At 42.4% G+C, this 17539-nt stretch overlaps 1 protein-coding gene across 1 annotated transcript in view; it reads right to left on the bottom strand.

The window, feature by feature from the left end:
• The window catches only part of LOC128700644 (fructose-bisphosphate aldolase), a 56667-nt gene extending 42026 nt beyond the window's left edge, over positions 1–14641 (bottom strand). The window contains exon 1 of the mRNA XM_053793914.2: positions 14511–14641. The gene's annotated coding sequence lies outside the window, so the exon portion shown is untranslated. The remainder of the gene's footprint in view (positions 1–14510) is intronic.
• Between the last annotated feature and the right edge of the window lie 2898 nt (positions 14642–17539).

Below are 17539 nucleotides of genomic sequence, written 5' to 3' on the forward strand. Positions count from 1 at the left end.
CTAGAAACTATCGCCCTATCAGCCTCCTCGAAACTTTAGGGAAACTCTTTGAAAAACTCATCAACCATCGCCTTCGCAGATACCTGGAACGCAACTCAACTTTCTGATGGCCAATTTGGCTTCAGAACTCGCAGATCCACACAGGATGCCATTAACATCATTCTCAACTACATCCACATAAACACAAAACAAAGAAACAGGACAGCCCTGGTCGCAAAAGACGTGGAAAAAGCTTTTGACACTGTCTGGTACGAAGGGCTCAAACACAAACTCTGCACTAACTTTAACCTGCCTCTCACTACTCGTAAACTCCTCTGCAACTTCCTAGACGGCCGCACCATGAGAATCAAATTCCAAGGCTGTTACTCAAACTACTTCACACTAAATGCTGGAGTACCCCAGGGATTTGTCCTCTCCCCTACCCTCTACATTTTATACACTAACGACATTCCAACACCTGTATACCACAACTCCATCACTCTAGCCTATACAGACGACATTACACAACTCATCACTCACGCCAATATAGATGCACTCACACACAACACAAAATGAAGTCGACAGGATAGCCTTCTGGGAACAAAAATGGAAGATCAAATCCAATGTAGCTAAATCCAGCATTACATATTTTAACTACAGGAAACGTGATCCTCCATTACCTGTCGAGCTCAGAACTGCTGACACCCGCACTTACATCCACATCACACAATCTGTCACTGTCCTTGGCGTTAATCCTGACTATCTTCTTCGCCTACACGGACACATTCACTCAAAGCATGCAATAGCTAGTAATGCCCTTGTGGGCCTCTACAAACTGCAACATGCCTCCCAACGCACCAAATTACACCTCTACAAATCCCTAATACGTCCTTTGATAACTTACTCTCCTCTAGCTCTCTCTTGCAGCTAAAACAAACTTACTTAAACTGCAGCGTGTCCAGAACAAGGCGCTGCGCTGGGTGCTTGACGTCAGATGGGAGGACTTCGCCACAAGCGAGTATCTCCATGCCCAATTAGACATCCCTGCGCTGAATCTGTACTAGAAGACGCTCAGTAACACAGACAGACAGACAAACTTGAGACACGACATGACTACTGGACCTCTCTCCTTGACGAAGACATTCGCAGACCCACAAACCAACACCTTTTCTACTCCTTGTATGATCCTGCTCCCAACCTTATCTACAAATAACCTTTGGATTCTCTGAAAGGTACCTCTGACCCAAGTTCGCATTAGCTGCTGGGTTAAGCCAAGGCTCAATTTACACTCCTCTCTCGCCCTAATATTCGCCTGTCCCGTCCTCCCCGCTCACCCCACCGGAGTCCTAACAGAAGAGCCTGCCATATCTGTTCTCAATGTCTGTCCCACGATCACCTTAGCTGCTGGGTTAAGCCCTGGCCCTATTTCTACGACTAAGAACACTCCAGCGCTTTTCTTCGTCTGTCCCGTCTTCCCCGCTCATCCCATTGGGATCTTACCTGAGCTTGTTCGTTCGTTCGTTCGCCTCTGCTCCAGAATCTTCACGACTACGGTACTCTACACACCAACTCCAAGGCTGAGGGACTGATTACCTCATCTTTTGTATATAGTTCTACTGTCTTCAAATTATGTCCTAGAATCTGTATTGATAAAGCCACTGGATGGCAAAACGTCTACAATAAAGATACCCAGATGTTGTATATGTGTCTCAGTTTTCATCTTGTCGGTATTGTACACCATTCTTGTACAACTTGTCAGACACTGCAACATCATGGAATCTTGGTTCAGAGGACTTCTTCACGGCTACTACAACTTACCCATCCCTTATATACTGGCGACAGGTGGAAAGAGGACTGGTAGCAGACGAGTACTGCATACCATTCATGAACAACTTGTCAATCACTGCAACATCATGCAATCTTGGTTCAGAGGACGTCTACATAACCTCTTCACGGCTGCTACTACAACTACTATCACTACTAACCCATGCCTCGGGTATGACCTACTTCCACGGCTACTACTACTACCACCACTAACCCGTGCCTCGGGTATGACCTACTTCCACTGGGAAATCCCGCCTACCAGTGACTATGCCCTCGCCTGCTACCCGTCCTCTTTCCACCTGTCGCCAATATATAAGCACCAGCCTTCTTGCTTGTCCTCCAGAATCTTCATGACTAAGGTGCTCTTCACACCAGCTCAAAGGCTGAGGGACTGATTACCTCATCTTTTGTATACAGTTCTTCTGTCTTCGAATTATGTCTTTGAATTTGTATTGATAAAGCCACTGGATGGCGAAACATCTACAATAAAGATACCAAGATGTTGCACGTGTGTCTAATTTTTCATCTTGTCGGTATTGTATACCATTCATGTGCACACGCTCGTTAATGGCTAAGTTCTATCTTGCATTCTTTAAGTACCCTGGAAAACAACTCGTCGGGTCCCGGGGACTTATTTTGTTTCAGTTTATCTATCTGTTTGATAACTGTCCCTCGTGACAGTAATATTAGTCTATTTGAATTGTTCAGGAACTGAATAATTGTTAATTTCTGGAATCTAATTTACGTCTTCTTGTGTAAAGACTGACAAAAAATAATCATTAAATAGAGAACACAGTTCCAGTTCGTTATCCGTCAGCTGTCCATTCCCAGTTTTCAGAGGTCCTACTTTTTCCCTCGCCTTCGTCCTATACACTTGAAAGAACCCTTTTGGATTAGTCTTTGATTCATTATCAACCTTAATTTTATAATCATATTTAGCCTTTATAATCCCTTCTTTTACTTCTCTTTTAAACTGAACATATTAGTGAATAAGGTTAACCTCTCTTTGATGCGCCTATAAATTCCCCTTTTCCCTCCTAATAAATGCTTTAGTCTCTTGTTAACCCATCTGGGATCGTTATTATTTGACCTAATTTCTCTCTGGGGAATATATATACTCTAAGCGCATTGTACATCATTAAGAAAAAATCATAAATGCAGATCCCTTCATAATCGTAAGTATGATCGTCGTCAATAAAATCATAAGCTAGATTACCCCAATCGACATTAGACACGTGTTCCCTAAGTCTATTATAATTGGCAGAACGAAAATTGGGGAGTTTTACCGTATTTCCCTTATTCTCATATTCCTACGTAAAAGTAACGGATTTGTGATCACTTGCGCCAAGCTCTTCAGTGATCCCCAGATTATTTACGAGTGTTTATTTGACAAGACTAGGTCGAGCAAATTACCTCTGGTAGGCTCTGTTACACACTGTTCCATAAAACGGTTCTGAACTACTTCCATAAAGTCAATGGACTCCAGATTACCGGTCAAAGAAGTCCAGTTAATTTGACTCAAGTTAAAATCCCTTATCAATAAGTTATTGTGTCTATAAGTCCTAACAATTTCGTCCCGAAGAAGTCTCCCTTTATCGTGATCCAAGCCTGGAGGTCGGTATAATACACCTAGAATTAGTTTATCTTGACCTTCTAGAAACTCTGCCCAAATATATTCTGTTACTAAGCCATCTATTTTTATACCTGTTTTTACGCAACAATTTATATTTTCTCGTACATATAATGCAACTCCACCCCCTTTCCCGTTATATCTATATGGAACAACTTAAACCCCTGAATAAGGCACTCGGCAATCATATCCCGATTCCTAAATTATACCATGTTTCAGTTATTGCAATGACATCAAAGTTCCCAGCACACGCTACCAAACGTAATTCATCTGTAATAAGGCCATGATCAACAACAGCTACGTGCTGATAATGGGGACAACAACACACGTTGTCCTTCAAGTGTAGCTTGCATGCTAAATAGCAAAGACACGTCCCTGGGTATGTGTTGTCAGGCTACTTCTCAGGGTAGCAGTTCCGAGGCAGGAAGAGGAGGACCAGGATCTGAGGCCCATCATCAAGAACGGGTTATTTGTGAAATTACACAAATAACCCGCACATAGAAGAGAGAAGCTTACGACGACTATTTACTCACCCTAACACAAGAGAGATCATGTTCATGTAGGATTGCCAGGACGGGTCCTGGCCCGGGTCTTCTCCATGTGGTGACCCGGCAGTGGCTCCCGAAGACGTGTCTGACTTTGTACAAATGATGTACCGTTTACAGCCCTATGGTAGTGGCACTGTGAGCATTCATGTCAAGTTGAGTACCGTTTACAGCCCTATGGCGGGGGCAGCCCTATGACAGGTGCGCGGTGAGCCGTCTCCATTTCACATGGAGTACCGTTTACAGCCCAATGACAAGAGCACGGGGAGTCTTTCAACACCATTCAAGTCATTCCTGGCACTCAGGCCACAGCCCGAGTGCCAGAACGAGCTGCGTTGAACACATGACGTCTGACGAACAAAAGAGAGGGAGCCAGTATATATAGGTGAGCTGGTCAGGGACGGGACCAAGAGAGGAAAGAAAAGCAGTAGTGGTAGTAGTAAGGCTGGTGGTGGAAATAGTAGAAAGTAGGGAGAGTAGTTTAAACGGGACAAGAGATAGAAAGGAGAGTGAAGGGAGGCAAAAGCAGTAAGAATGGTAGTAGAAATGGGGTCAAAGGACAAAAAAAATAGGAGCACTGAGGGGAGCTAAGGGCCCACAATGGGTAGGACCAAATACACGGGAGGGGGAATGAAAGACAGAACACCTTTACGCAGAAGAAAGGAAAACAAAGAAAAATTGGAGAGAAGAGGTAGAGAGAAAGGAGGGGAAGAAAGGATCAAGTTAAGTCAACGAGTGTTCTGAAGTTTGCAGCAATTGACAATGAAATGAGAAAGGCATCTACAGTGACCAAGTCAGGACTAAGAGCCATACAAGGAAAGATGTGTATAAGGGATGCTTCAACAAGATGGCGACTCTGAAGGCTAGAAGTAGTGTCAACAGTTTTAGTAGAGGACCGGTCAATAGGCATGACGGATCGGCAAGCCTAACATTTCTGTGCTCCTTGAGTCTGTCAGAAAGAGCGACCAGTTTCTCCAAAGTACTGAAGAGGACAAGAAGAGCATGAAATAAGAGTAGATACCAGGGACATCTACAGCAGGAGAGGTACGAACTAGATTACTGCGAAGGGTGTTAGTTTGGCGAAAAGAAAGTTTGATGTCTAAGGAACGGAGAGAGTTTTTGAGATTAGAAAGACTAGTAATATAGGGAACGTGAAAAACAGAAGATTTCACAGAAGTAGAGAGTTTGGAAGAGAATTAAGTCCGTCTGGCACGTAAGAAGGCAGAGTTTATGGAATCAGAGGGGTAGCCAAGACCAAAGAACAAATTACGAAGAATGGAAATTTCTGATTCAAGGAACTGAGGGTCACAAATGCAGAAGGCACGGAGAAAGAGAGAAATAAGAACACTTTTCTTGACAGAGGGAGCATGAAAAGTATTGAATGTACATGCCATTGTGCATAGGCTTGGGATAATAAACGGAAAAAGAAAAACCTGTGGCTGAGCAGTGGACATGTACATCAAGAAAAGGAAGCAGAGAGTTATATTCCCATTCAGCTTTAAACTTGATGAAAGAAGCAAGATTGTTGAGGGCATCGCCATATAGCTGTAAAAGACTAGAGTCATGGGGCCAAAGATCAAAGAGGTCATTGACATAGCGGAGCCAGAGGGAAGGGCGCACACCAAGAGTAGGAACAAAAACAATTTCAAAGTATTCCATATAAAAATTAGCAAGAACAGGTGATAGAGGAGGGCCCATAGCTGCACCGAATGTTTGAGAATAAAATTTACCTTGAAAGGAAAAGAGAGTCCATACAAAGGCAAATACGATCAAGAAAGACATCAGTAGCTATTGTGTCTTTTGGTTCTTTGAAAGTAGCACCGATCAATAATGTCTCCAGGAACTGCTGAGACCCAAGCATATTCTAAATATGAACGACAATATCTTCAAGTGGCAGTGGGAGACAGCTTGAGGTATTGTGACAGCTGACTGTTGTGCTAAAGAGGGTATGTGCTGATAAGTTGAGGGAAGTGTACCATAACTCCACATGAGTAAAATGCAGAATAATCCCTTCTGAGGGAGGTGTACAACAGCTCATCCATCAGTTATATGGAAGGGAAGATGCTCATTTGATTGTGTCTGCACTTCTACTGGGTTAACGTGCATCACGACGCCATGGAGTGGTGTCATGAAGAGACGTCAACAGAGGAGTCGAGCTACTCGGCAGCTCTTCCGGATCATCCCCTGTAGAATCAAGTTACAAGATGACCAGGACAGAGACCGACCCATCCGAGACAACAAGTAAATCCAATGTCGGTATTTACATCATTGCATGTGGAAAAATGTGAGTATACTATACGTGGGAAAAAAACTAGGAACATCAAACAACGCCATCATTATACACATGTATGCCTGCCAAAGGAATGATTTAAACAATGTCTGCACGAGACTTTGAAAAAGCAATAAATGACATACATGCCCATGCACTCTGCCCCAGGCCCAGACTCGTGGAACTCCGAGTTCATCAAGAACTACAAAAAGCACCTTTTACGTGCCTATTCTATGGACAGAAAGCATGGACACAGGTGTCATTCCAGTCACTAAAACAACACACAGCCCCCACTCCACAAAGGTGGCAGTAAAGCAAAAAATTACAGACCGATAGCACTCATGTCCCACATCATAAAAATCTTTGAAAGGGTTCTAAACAGCAAGATCGCCACCCACTTAGATACCAGGTAAAAGGACACAAGTGCAACTATTGTGACATTTTACTGTTTACCTGGAGTTTACCTGGAGAGAGTTCCGGGGGTCAACGCCCCCGCGGCCCGGTCTGAGACCAGGCCTCCTGGTGGATCAGAGCCTGATCAACCAGGCTGTTGCTGCTGGCTGCACGCAAACCAACATACGAGCCACAGCCCGGCTGATCCGGAACTGACTTTAGGTGCTTGTCCAGTGCCAGCTTGAAGACTGCCAGGGGTCTGTTGGTAATCCCCCTTATGTGTGCTGGGAGGCAGTTGAACAGTCTCGGGCCCCTGACACTTATTGTATGGTCTCTTAACGTGCTAGTGACACCCCTGCTTTTCATTGGGGGGATGGTGCATCGTCTGCCAAGTCTTTTGCTTTCGTAGTGGGTGATTTTCGTGTGCAAGTTCGGTACTAGTCCCTCTAGGATTTTCCAGGTGTATATAATCATGTATCTCTCCCTCCTGCGTTCCAGGGAATACAGGTTTAGGAACCTCAAGCGCTCCCAATAATTGAGGTGTTTTATCTCCGTTATGCGCGCCGTGAAAGTTCTCTGTACATTTTCTAGGTCGGCAATTTCACCTGCCTTGAAAGGTGCTGTTAGTGTGCAGCAATATTCCAGCCTAGATAGAACAAGTGACCTGAAGAGTGTCATCATGGGCTTGGCCTCCCTAGTTTTGAAGGTTCTCATTATCCATCCTGTCATTTTTCTAGCAGATGCGATTGATACAATGTTATGGTCCTTGAAGGTGAGATCCTCCGACATGATCACTCCCAGGTGGCAACGTTTCGCTCTCCAGGAGCTTTATCAAGCAGTTACAAACAATACATGGACACAGAGGGTATATATAGGCTTAGAGTGAGGTGTAATACTAGTAGCAGTAGCAGTAGCAGTAGTAATATTAGTTGTAGTAGTTCAATGCTGTTGCATTGAACGTTTCTAAGGTATTCGCGCACAAACTAACACTACAGTCGCCATCGCATCCAGCACTTCAATAAGGGATCTAACCAGGACAAAATAGAACCACCACGAACCAGTCAATGCAGGGGTTTACACTATGCCTTGTGGAGGCTGCGACAGAATACGTATATGTATGTACACGAGTGGTATACAATACCGACAAGATGAAAAATTAGACACATGTGTAACATCTGGGTATCTTCATTGTGGATGTTTCGCCATCCAGTGGATTTATCAATACAAATTCTACAAATTTGAAGACAGTAGAATTATATACAAAAGATGCGGTAATCAGTCCCTTAGCCTTGGAGGAGTTGGTGTGAAGAGCACCGTAGTGCTCTTCACACCAACTCCAAGGCTGAGGGACTGATTACCTCAATTTTTGTATACAGCTCTGTCTTCAAATTATGTCCTAGAATTTATATTGATAAAGCCACTGGATGGCGAAACATCTACAATAAAGATACCCACATGTTGCGAATATCAAAATGGTACACAATACCGACAAGTTGGTAAGTTATACACACATATACCTGCCATTATGGATGCCAAGCCCATGATCATTCCATTCAAATCGCTTGTTCTATGTAGGTTACCTGGAGGTTACCTGGAGGTTATTCCGGGGATCAACGCCCCCGCGGCCCGGTCCACGACCAGGCCTCCCGATGGATCAGGGCCTGATCAACTAGGCTGTTACTGCTGGCCGCACGCAGTCCGACGTACGAGCCACAGCCCGGCTGATCCGGCACCGACTTTAGGTATCTGTCCAGCTCTCTCTTGAAGGCAGCCAGGGGTTTATTGGCAATTCCCCTAATGCTTGATGGGAGGCTGTTGAACAGTTTTGGGCCCCGGACACTTATGGTGTTTTCTCTTAGTGTACCAATGGCGCCCCTACTTTTTATTGGCGGCATTTTGCATCGCCTGCCCAGTCTTTTACTTTCGTAGGGAGTGATTTCTGTGTGCAGATTTGGGACCATTCCTTCCAAGATTTTCCAAGTGTAGATTATGATATATCTCTCCCTCCTGCGTTCCAACGAGTACAAGTCAAGTGCTTCCAAGCGTTCCCAGTAGTTAAGGTGCTTGACAGAACTAATACGTGCAGTAAAGGATCTCTGTACACTCTCTAGATCTGCGATTTCACCTGCTTTGTATGGAGATGTTAATGTACAGCAGTATTCCAGCCTAGAGAGAACAAGTGATTTGAAAAGGATCATCATGGGCTTGGCATCTCTCGTTTTGAAAGTTCTCATTATCCATCCTATCATTTTCTTTGCACGTGCGATCGTGGCACTGTTGTGATCCTTGAAAGTGAGATCCTCAGACATTACTACTCCCAGGTCCCTTACATTATTTTTCCGCTCTATTGTATGGCCGGAATCAGTAGTATACTCTGTTCTAGTTATTATCTCCTCCAGTTTTCCATAACGGAGTAGTTGGAATTTGTCCTCATTGAACATCATATTGTTTACCGTTGCCCACTGGAAAACTTTGTTTATATCTTCTTGGAGGTTAACCGCGTCCTCAGCAGATGACAGCCTCATGCAGATCCTAGTATCATCCGCAAAGGATGATACGGTGCTGTGGTGTATATCTCTGTTTATGTCTGATATGAGGATAAGGAATAAGATGGGGGCGAGTACTGTGCCTTGTGGAACAGAGCTCTTCACTATGGCAGCCTCCGATTTAACTCTGTTGACCACTACTCTTTGTGTTCGATTTGTTAGGAAGTTGAAGATCCATCTCCCCACTTTCCCAGTTATTCCTTTAGCACGTATTTTATGGGCTATTACGCCATGATCGCATTTGTCAAATGCTTTTGCAAAGTCTGTGTATATTACATCTGCATTCTGATTTTCTTCCAGTGCATCCAAGGCCATGTCATAGTGATCCAGTAGTTGTGAGAGGCAGGAGCGACCTGCCCTGAACCCATGTTGCCCTGGATTGTGCAGATTTTGGGAATCCAGGTGATTTGCAATCCTGCTTCTTAGCACTCTTTCAAAGATTTTTATGATGTGGGATGTCAGAGCTATTGGTCTATAGTTCTTAGCTAATGCTTTGCTGCCACCTTTATGGAGTGGGGCTATATCCGTTGTTTTAAGTGACTGTGGAATTTCACCCATGTCCAAGCTCCTCCTCCATAGTGTACTTAGGGCACGCGAGAGGGGTTTCTTGCAGTTCTTAATGAAAACAGAGTTCCACGAGTCTGGGCCCGGGGCTGAGTGCATAGGCATGTTGTCAATGGCTTTTTCGAAATCTATCGGAGTTAGGGTAATGTCGGAAATCTGGCAGTGAAACTGCAGACCTGGAGAATGTACAGAGAACTTTCACGGCACGAATAAGTACGACAAAGCACCTAAATTACTGGGAACGGTTGAAGTCCCTTGATTTGTATTTCCTGGAACGCAGGCGAAAAAGATACATGATAATATACACTTGGCAAATCCTGCACATGAAAAATCACTCCCTACGAAAGGAAAGGACTTGGCAGGAGATGCAACATCCCTCCAATGAAAAGCAGGGGCTCCACGAGTACGCTAACAGACAACACAGTAAGTGTCAGGAGCCCAAGACTGTTCAACTGCCTCCCAGCATACATAAAGGGGATTACCAATAGACCTCTGGTTATCTTAAGAAGACAATGGACAGACACTTTAAGTCAGTACCTGACCAGCCGGGCTGGGGCTTGTACGTAAGTTTACGTGCGGCCAGCAGTAACAGCCTGGCTGATCAGTCCCTGATCCACCACGAGGCATGGTCACAGACCAGGCCGCGGGGGCATTGACCCCCGAAACCCTCTCCAGGTAAGTACAATGTTCACGCATCTGTTACATAAAGTAGCACACTATAAAACCTATCAAATATGAAATCAAGTTCTTATCAACAGTTAAAATTTCATAAATACAATAATAAAACAGGACACAAAGAGAGGTCGATGTCTACGTCATATCTGAGTATGTTACCGGCTCCTATAAACTGCCACGCACAAAATAGTAATTTAAGATATTTTTAAAATGTGGTAAATTTTTTAATTTTCAATCTTTAAAATACTATAAACGGATTTTTATTCTCATTTTGTTTTTACAATTGTGTTCTACTTGAAATTTCTAGAAATCTATGGAAACAAATGTGTTTTCCGTTAAAAAAAAAATCCATAGGGTCCTGGGACAGGTGACGAAATAACTCAACGAGTTTCGGTGGCTGCGTAACTCGAAGGTATCCTCCGTATTATATTACATTCGAGTCTTTATTCAAGTTATCGCGAGGAAATTGATATCCCAATATCCAATAAAAATGACAAATTTACTTCAACAATCCAATACCTCTCAGTAAGGAAGTTTAAAATCAACCAGAAGAGTCATTACTCTCGAGTAGAGACCAATATTCAATAATTCACCAGCACTAAGTCTGAAGGAAGCCAGAAGCTGCATTCTCAAGTTATCAGCAGTGAAAGATTACAATTATTTGGACAAGACATTCACAAATTATTGCTAGTTAGCTTAATATCTATTATGCATCCCATATCCATCCTGTGGGCGGTAGTCACCACATACCCATCCTGTGGGCGGTAGTCACCACATACCCATCCTGTGGGCGGTAGTCACCACATACCCATCCTGTGGGCGGTAGTCACCACATACCCATCCTGTGGGCGGTAGTCACCACATACCCATCCTGTGGGCGGTAGTCACCACATACCCATCCTGTGGGCGGTAGTCACCACATACCCATCCTGTGGGCGGTAGTCACCACATACCCATCCTGTGGGCGGTAGTCACCACATACCCATCCTGTGGGCGGTAGTCACCACATACCCATCCTGTGGGCGGTAGTCACCACATACCCATCCTGTGGGCGGTAGTTACCACATACCCATCCTGTGGGCGGTAGTCACCACATACCCATCCTGTGGGCGGTAGTCACCACATACCCATCCTGTGGGCGGTAGTCACCACATACCCATCCTGTGGGCGGTAGTCACCACATACCCATCCTGTGGGCGGTAGTCACCACATACCCATCCTGTGGGCGGTAGTCACCACATACCCATCCTGTGGGCGGTAGTCACCACATACCCATCCTGTGGGCGGTAGTCACCACATACCCATCCTGTGGGCGGTAGTTACCACATACCCATCCTGTGGGCGGTAGTCACCACATACCCATCCTGTGGGCGGTAGTCACCACATACCCATCCTGTGGGCGGTAGTCACCACATACCCATCCTGTGGGCGGTAGTTACCACATACCCATCTTGTGGGCGGTAGTCACCACATACCCATCCTGTGGGCGGTAGTCACCACATACCCATCCTGTGGGCGGTAGTCAAAGTATTGCACGAAACTAGTATTTCAATTTTTTAAATTTCAATAAACTTGGCAGCTGAACTGTCGAAGGTAAATACAACCTTTCTTTGTTGAAGATAACTAGCATTCAATTGTTCAAGCAGATTAAAAGAGAAATTCTCCATTTATTGCTTCGTAATCAATATATTCAATAAAACTGGCAAATTCAAACTTACACAACCCAAAATCAATGTTAACCTTCATCTGAGAAAAATATAACACCTCTAAAAGTTTGGAGCCGACCAGAACATCTCCCACTTAGTGCATGGAATTCAATAATTCCAAGTATATCAGATATATTAGTAAATTGGAAAATTTTCATCTACTTATGGGGTATCATCTTATTCGTATGTATCATCTATTTAATATGATGTTCTGAGGAGGCATACCCGAGTTATTTTTATAGAAAAAAAATTGAAAATAAAATGGGCAAACTGTCACCTACACACTCCAGTAATAATCTCTACCTTCTTCAGAGCAGTAATGAAGTTGTAAAGCTTGTCAGAAGTCTTTCTCAAGATAGCACATAGAAACCAAAATCAGGAATGCTGATTTTAGTTTCTATACACTAAGTTAGCAGCCCTCAGCTACAGGTACAACCTATATAAATGAAAATTGCACTCATTGTCGTCTTCCAGAAACGGTATCGCATTTTCTCTTCCATTTTCGACATCACAGTGCAAGGACCATCTTTAAACATGGCCTTCCCATATCGCTTTCACTATTGAAATCATTTAAGGTCAAATCGTGCCATTACACATAAAGCAGACTATAACTAAATCATTAATATAATTCCTCCACACTACCAACAAACTGGGCACTATCTAAATACCATCAATAACACAGCATTTTCACCTGGCAGACAATACATAATAAATAATAATAATAATACCTGGCAGACAGGAGGAGCACTATGGTGGCTTTTACTTCAAGTAATCACAGTGACAAGTCATCCCTGAACCAACACAACTTATTCTTCCACATCACTACTCGTGAGTCATAGGGAGAACTAACCTCTAAGTAAACTGCATGTTTGGCTTCATCTTGATTCCCACAAACAATTGCAGTGGCAACAAACAATACTGAAACAACACACCACAGGACTCCTGGGGAAATAAATCACTTTTGACCTTTTTTCGTGCTATCCTAGGTAATTTACGCTGTACCTGCGCCTAAATAAATTTACTAGTCACTTCACATCCTAACTAAGCAAACTGCACGTATTCTGAAGAAGGATGCACAAACGTTAAAAAACTGGCCTATAACACTGGGAATTTTTGTAATATTAACCCAGAGGGTTGGTAACCCAGGATAAGCCAATAAAACCAAGTCATCATACTGGCTTATTTCCATTGGAGTCCTTAAATTTTCTTCTCCAGGATGCGGCCCACACCAGTCAGCTAACACTCGGAGATATATACATACATTATATATATATATATATATATATATATATATATATATATATATATATATATATATATATATATATATATATATATATATATATATATATATATATATATATATATATATATATATATATATATATATATATATAATAGAGATACTAGGTGAACAGGGGTAGCAGGTGTAAGGAAACATGTCCAACGCTTTCACTCGTCTTGGAATCGAACCTCGGTCCATAAGTGCATGCTAAGACCACTCATACCCTAGCATTGAAAATCTGCAAATGATCAGACGAGGTGCGCTTAATATATTATCGCCAAAAAAAAAATAGAGAAAAGAGCTGTGTTACTTTGTATAATTGTAATCACCTAAATTTGTATAACTGTACTTAATAATAATATCTTTATTTCTATAAGTACATATACAAGATATACAGACCATAGCTGACATCAATGACATACTACTATATAGAAAACCCCTTGTTATGCTTAGCATTTCGGACAAACTAGATCAATTTTGTCCCGGGATGCGACCCACACCAGTCGACTAACACCCAGGTACCCATTTTACTGATGGGTGAACAGAGACAACAGGTGTCTTATGGAAACACGTCCTAATGTTTTTCAGCCGTACTGGGGGATCGATCCCCGGACCTGTGTGGGCCGAGCTACGGGATACCTGTACCTAAATAAACTTACTACTTCGAGGTACCTTTCCCTTCAGAGATACCTAATTATCATGTTTAAGATTAACCTCTTCCTTTCTTGGGCTGCAGAACCCAGTATTTTTCAGAATTAGCTGTGCTAAATAAGGTCTACAAGAAGGAGGACGCAGACGGCAATACGCTGTCGTAGCCCTTAACAAGCAACAACAAACATGATAAATTCATTTTTTTTTTCGAGCAATCAGGATTAGAGTTCTATTACTGAAATAATTTGTGAAAAAGCTATTTATTTCACATTTTTTAAACACAATAGGAAAATAAATTCGTATGAGCCGGGTGAGATGGCTGAAGTAGAAGCCATGACACAATCTAATCACGTGATAACACACGATACTGGGGTCAGCCACTCACCTCTGTTATTCTACTCAGTCTATTTCACCCCATAACTAACATGCTGTTGTATACTTACAGAGTCACAGGAGTTGTTGACTTGTAGGCCTCAGTTAAGAGCTGTGTGGAGTAGCAGCGTTGCGTCAACACTTCACAATACAACGTACACCAGGTAATGCCGCCTGATACTCCTTATTGGCAACTCTATACATTCACTTATCAACGCTACTTTTCTTAATTTATCACAATATCCAGACGTAATAAAACCATAATTGTATTAACAGCAAACCACTAATTATCGTCCTTTATGTTTCATCTCATTATTTTTCGAGAGGTTAAACCCTTAATTTATTGAACAATTTACAAGGTTGAGGCAACTGTATGATTGCGCACAAGTATTGCGTCACCCACAGGATGCTTGCTCAGACCTTCTGAATTTTATTTTCTATATTATTTGATTTTTATTTACCAATAATAGTACCAATGTGATCGCAAAAGTAGTACGGAGAAAACATTTTCCTGACGTGTTGAAACCTAAATAGATTCAAGGGAATATAGTATATACAGTGTGAAAGATAAGATAAGATAAGATAAGATTTCGTTCGGATTTTTAACCCCGGAGGGTTAGCCACCCAGGATAACCCAAGAAAGTCAGTGCGTCATCGAGGACTGTCTAACTTATTTCCATTGGGGTCCTTAATCTTGTCCCCCAGGATGCGACCCACACCACAAATCAGTTTTACAGGCTAAGAGCTGTTATACTTCCTCAACTCATTTCAAAATTCCAGCCCAAGAAACAAACAAACAAATGCAGCCCTATCTAAGTTTCATTGTAAATACACTGAGATTGTTGTACATCAGTATGTGTGTGTATGTCGTGCCGAATAGGTAAAACTTGCGATTTTGGGACAGCAGAGGGCAGCAAGGGACTAGCTCCCTTAAGGTTTACTATATTAATAGCAAGAGTGTAAGAAATAAGATAGATGAACTAAGATTAATTGCAAGTGCAGGAAACATAGATATTATTGCTATAACAGAGACCTGGCTCAATCTGAAAGATAGAGAGATGCCCTCTGAATGTCACATACAAGGCTATAAATTATTCCACACTGACAGGGTCAACAGGAAGGGTGGCGGAGTAGCGATGTAAGTCAGAGACAATTTAAATTGTTGTGTTAGACAAGGTATAAAATTAGAAGCGTCAGCCACTGAATCTGTTTGGTTACAGTTTCTCGAGGGCCGAGAAAAACTAATTTTGGGTGTGATTTACAGGGCCCCCAAATCTTGATAGGGAGTGCAGTAAACTTCTATGGGACGAAATTCGTAAGGCATCTACATACGAAAATGTTGTGCTAATGGGAGATTTCAACTATAGACAGATTGACTGGAGCAATTTGACAGGAAATTTAGAGTCAGGTGACTTTCTTGATACGATCCAGGATTGTTTTTTAAAACAGTTTGTGACAGAGCCAACTAGGGGAAATAACCTCCTTGACTTGGTTCTTGCCAGTAGGGAAACACTAATTAATAATCTTGAGGTTAATGATGAGCTTGGGGAAAGTGATCACAAATCACCCAGTTTTAATATATCATGGAATTCCCCTAATAATGGCAATCAAGTCTCTGTCCCTGACTTTCGCTTGGCTGATTTCATAGGACTGAAAAATTACTTAGGTGGGCTGAACTGGAATGACCTGACTAAGGGTCAGGTAGGTGGCGATGGTTGCCGATATGACGCTTTCCAGGGCATAGTTCTAGCTGCTCAGTCAAATTATGTTCCAAATAGGGAAATCAGATCAAACAAAAATGATCCTAAAAGGATGAACAATAGATTAAAATATCTGATTGATCAAAAGAGAGGCATATATAGGCAAATCAAAAGAGGAGAGGGGCAATTAAGAAATCGATATATTCAGTTAAAGAGAGAAATAAAAAAGGGAATTAGAAAAGCAAAAAGAGATTATGAGGTTAAAGTTGCAAGAGAATCGAAGACTAACCCAAAAGGATTCTTTCAGGTATACAGAAGTAAGATCAGGGACAAGATAGGCCCACTCAAAAGTTCCTCGGGTCAGCTCACTGACAGTGATAAGGAAATGTGTAGAATTTTTAACACATACTTCCTCTCAGTTTTTACACAGGAGGATACCAGCGATATTCCAGAAATGATAAATTATGTAGAATAGGACGATAATAAACTGTGCACGATTAGGGTCACAAGTGACATGGTCCTTAGGCAAATAGATAAATTAAAACCTAACAAATCCCCAGGCCCTGATGAACTGTATGCAAGGGTTCTAAAGGAATGTAAAGAGGAGCTTAGCAAACCTTTAGCTAATCTTTTCAACATATCACTACAAACTGGCATGGTGCCAGATAAGTGGAAAATGGCAAATGTGATACCTATTTTCAAAGCAGGTGACAGGTCCTTAGCTTCGAACTATAGATCAATAAGCCTAACCTCCATAGTGGGAAAATTTATGGAATCAATAATTGCCGAGGCAGTTCGTAGCCACCTTGAAAAGCATAAATTAATCAACGAATCTCAGCATGGTTTTACAAAGGGGCGTTCCTGCCTTACGAATTTATTAACTTTTTTCACTAAGGTATTTGAGGAGGTAGATCATGGTAATGAATATGATATTGTGTATATGGACTTCAGTAAGGCTTTTGACAGGGTCCCACATCAGAGACTATTGAGGAAAATTAAAGCACATGGAATAGGAGGAGAAATTTTTTCCTGGATAGAGGCATGGTTGACAAATAGGCAGCAGAGAGTTTGCATAAATGGGGAGAAATCAGAGTGGGGAAGCGTCACGAGCGGTGTTCCACAGGGGTCAGTGTTGGGCCCCCTGCTGTTCACAATCTACATAAACGACATAGATGAGGGCATAAAGAGCAACATCAGCAAGTTTGCCGATGACACCAAAATAGGCCGTCGAATTCATTCTGACGAGGACATTAGAGCACTCCAGGAAGATTTGAATAGACTGATGCAGTGGTCGGAGAAGTGGCAGATGCAGTTTAATATAGACAAATGCAAAGTTCTAAATGTTGGACAGGACAATAACCATGCCACATATAAACTAAATAATGTAGATCTTAATATTA

This window comes from Cherax quadricarinatus, chromosome 56 (assembly GCF_038502225.1).
Source record: "Cherax quadricarinatus isolate ZL_2023a chromosome 56, ASM3850222v1, whole genome shotgun sequence".
Lineage (NCBI taxonomy): Eukaryota > Metazoa > Arthropoda > Malacostraca > Decapoda > Parastacidae > Cherax > Cherax quadricarinatus.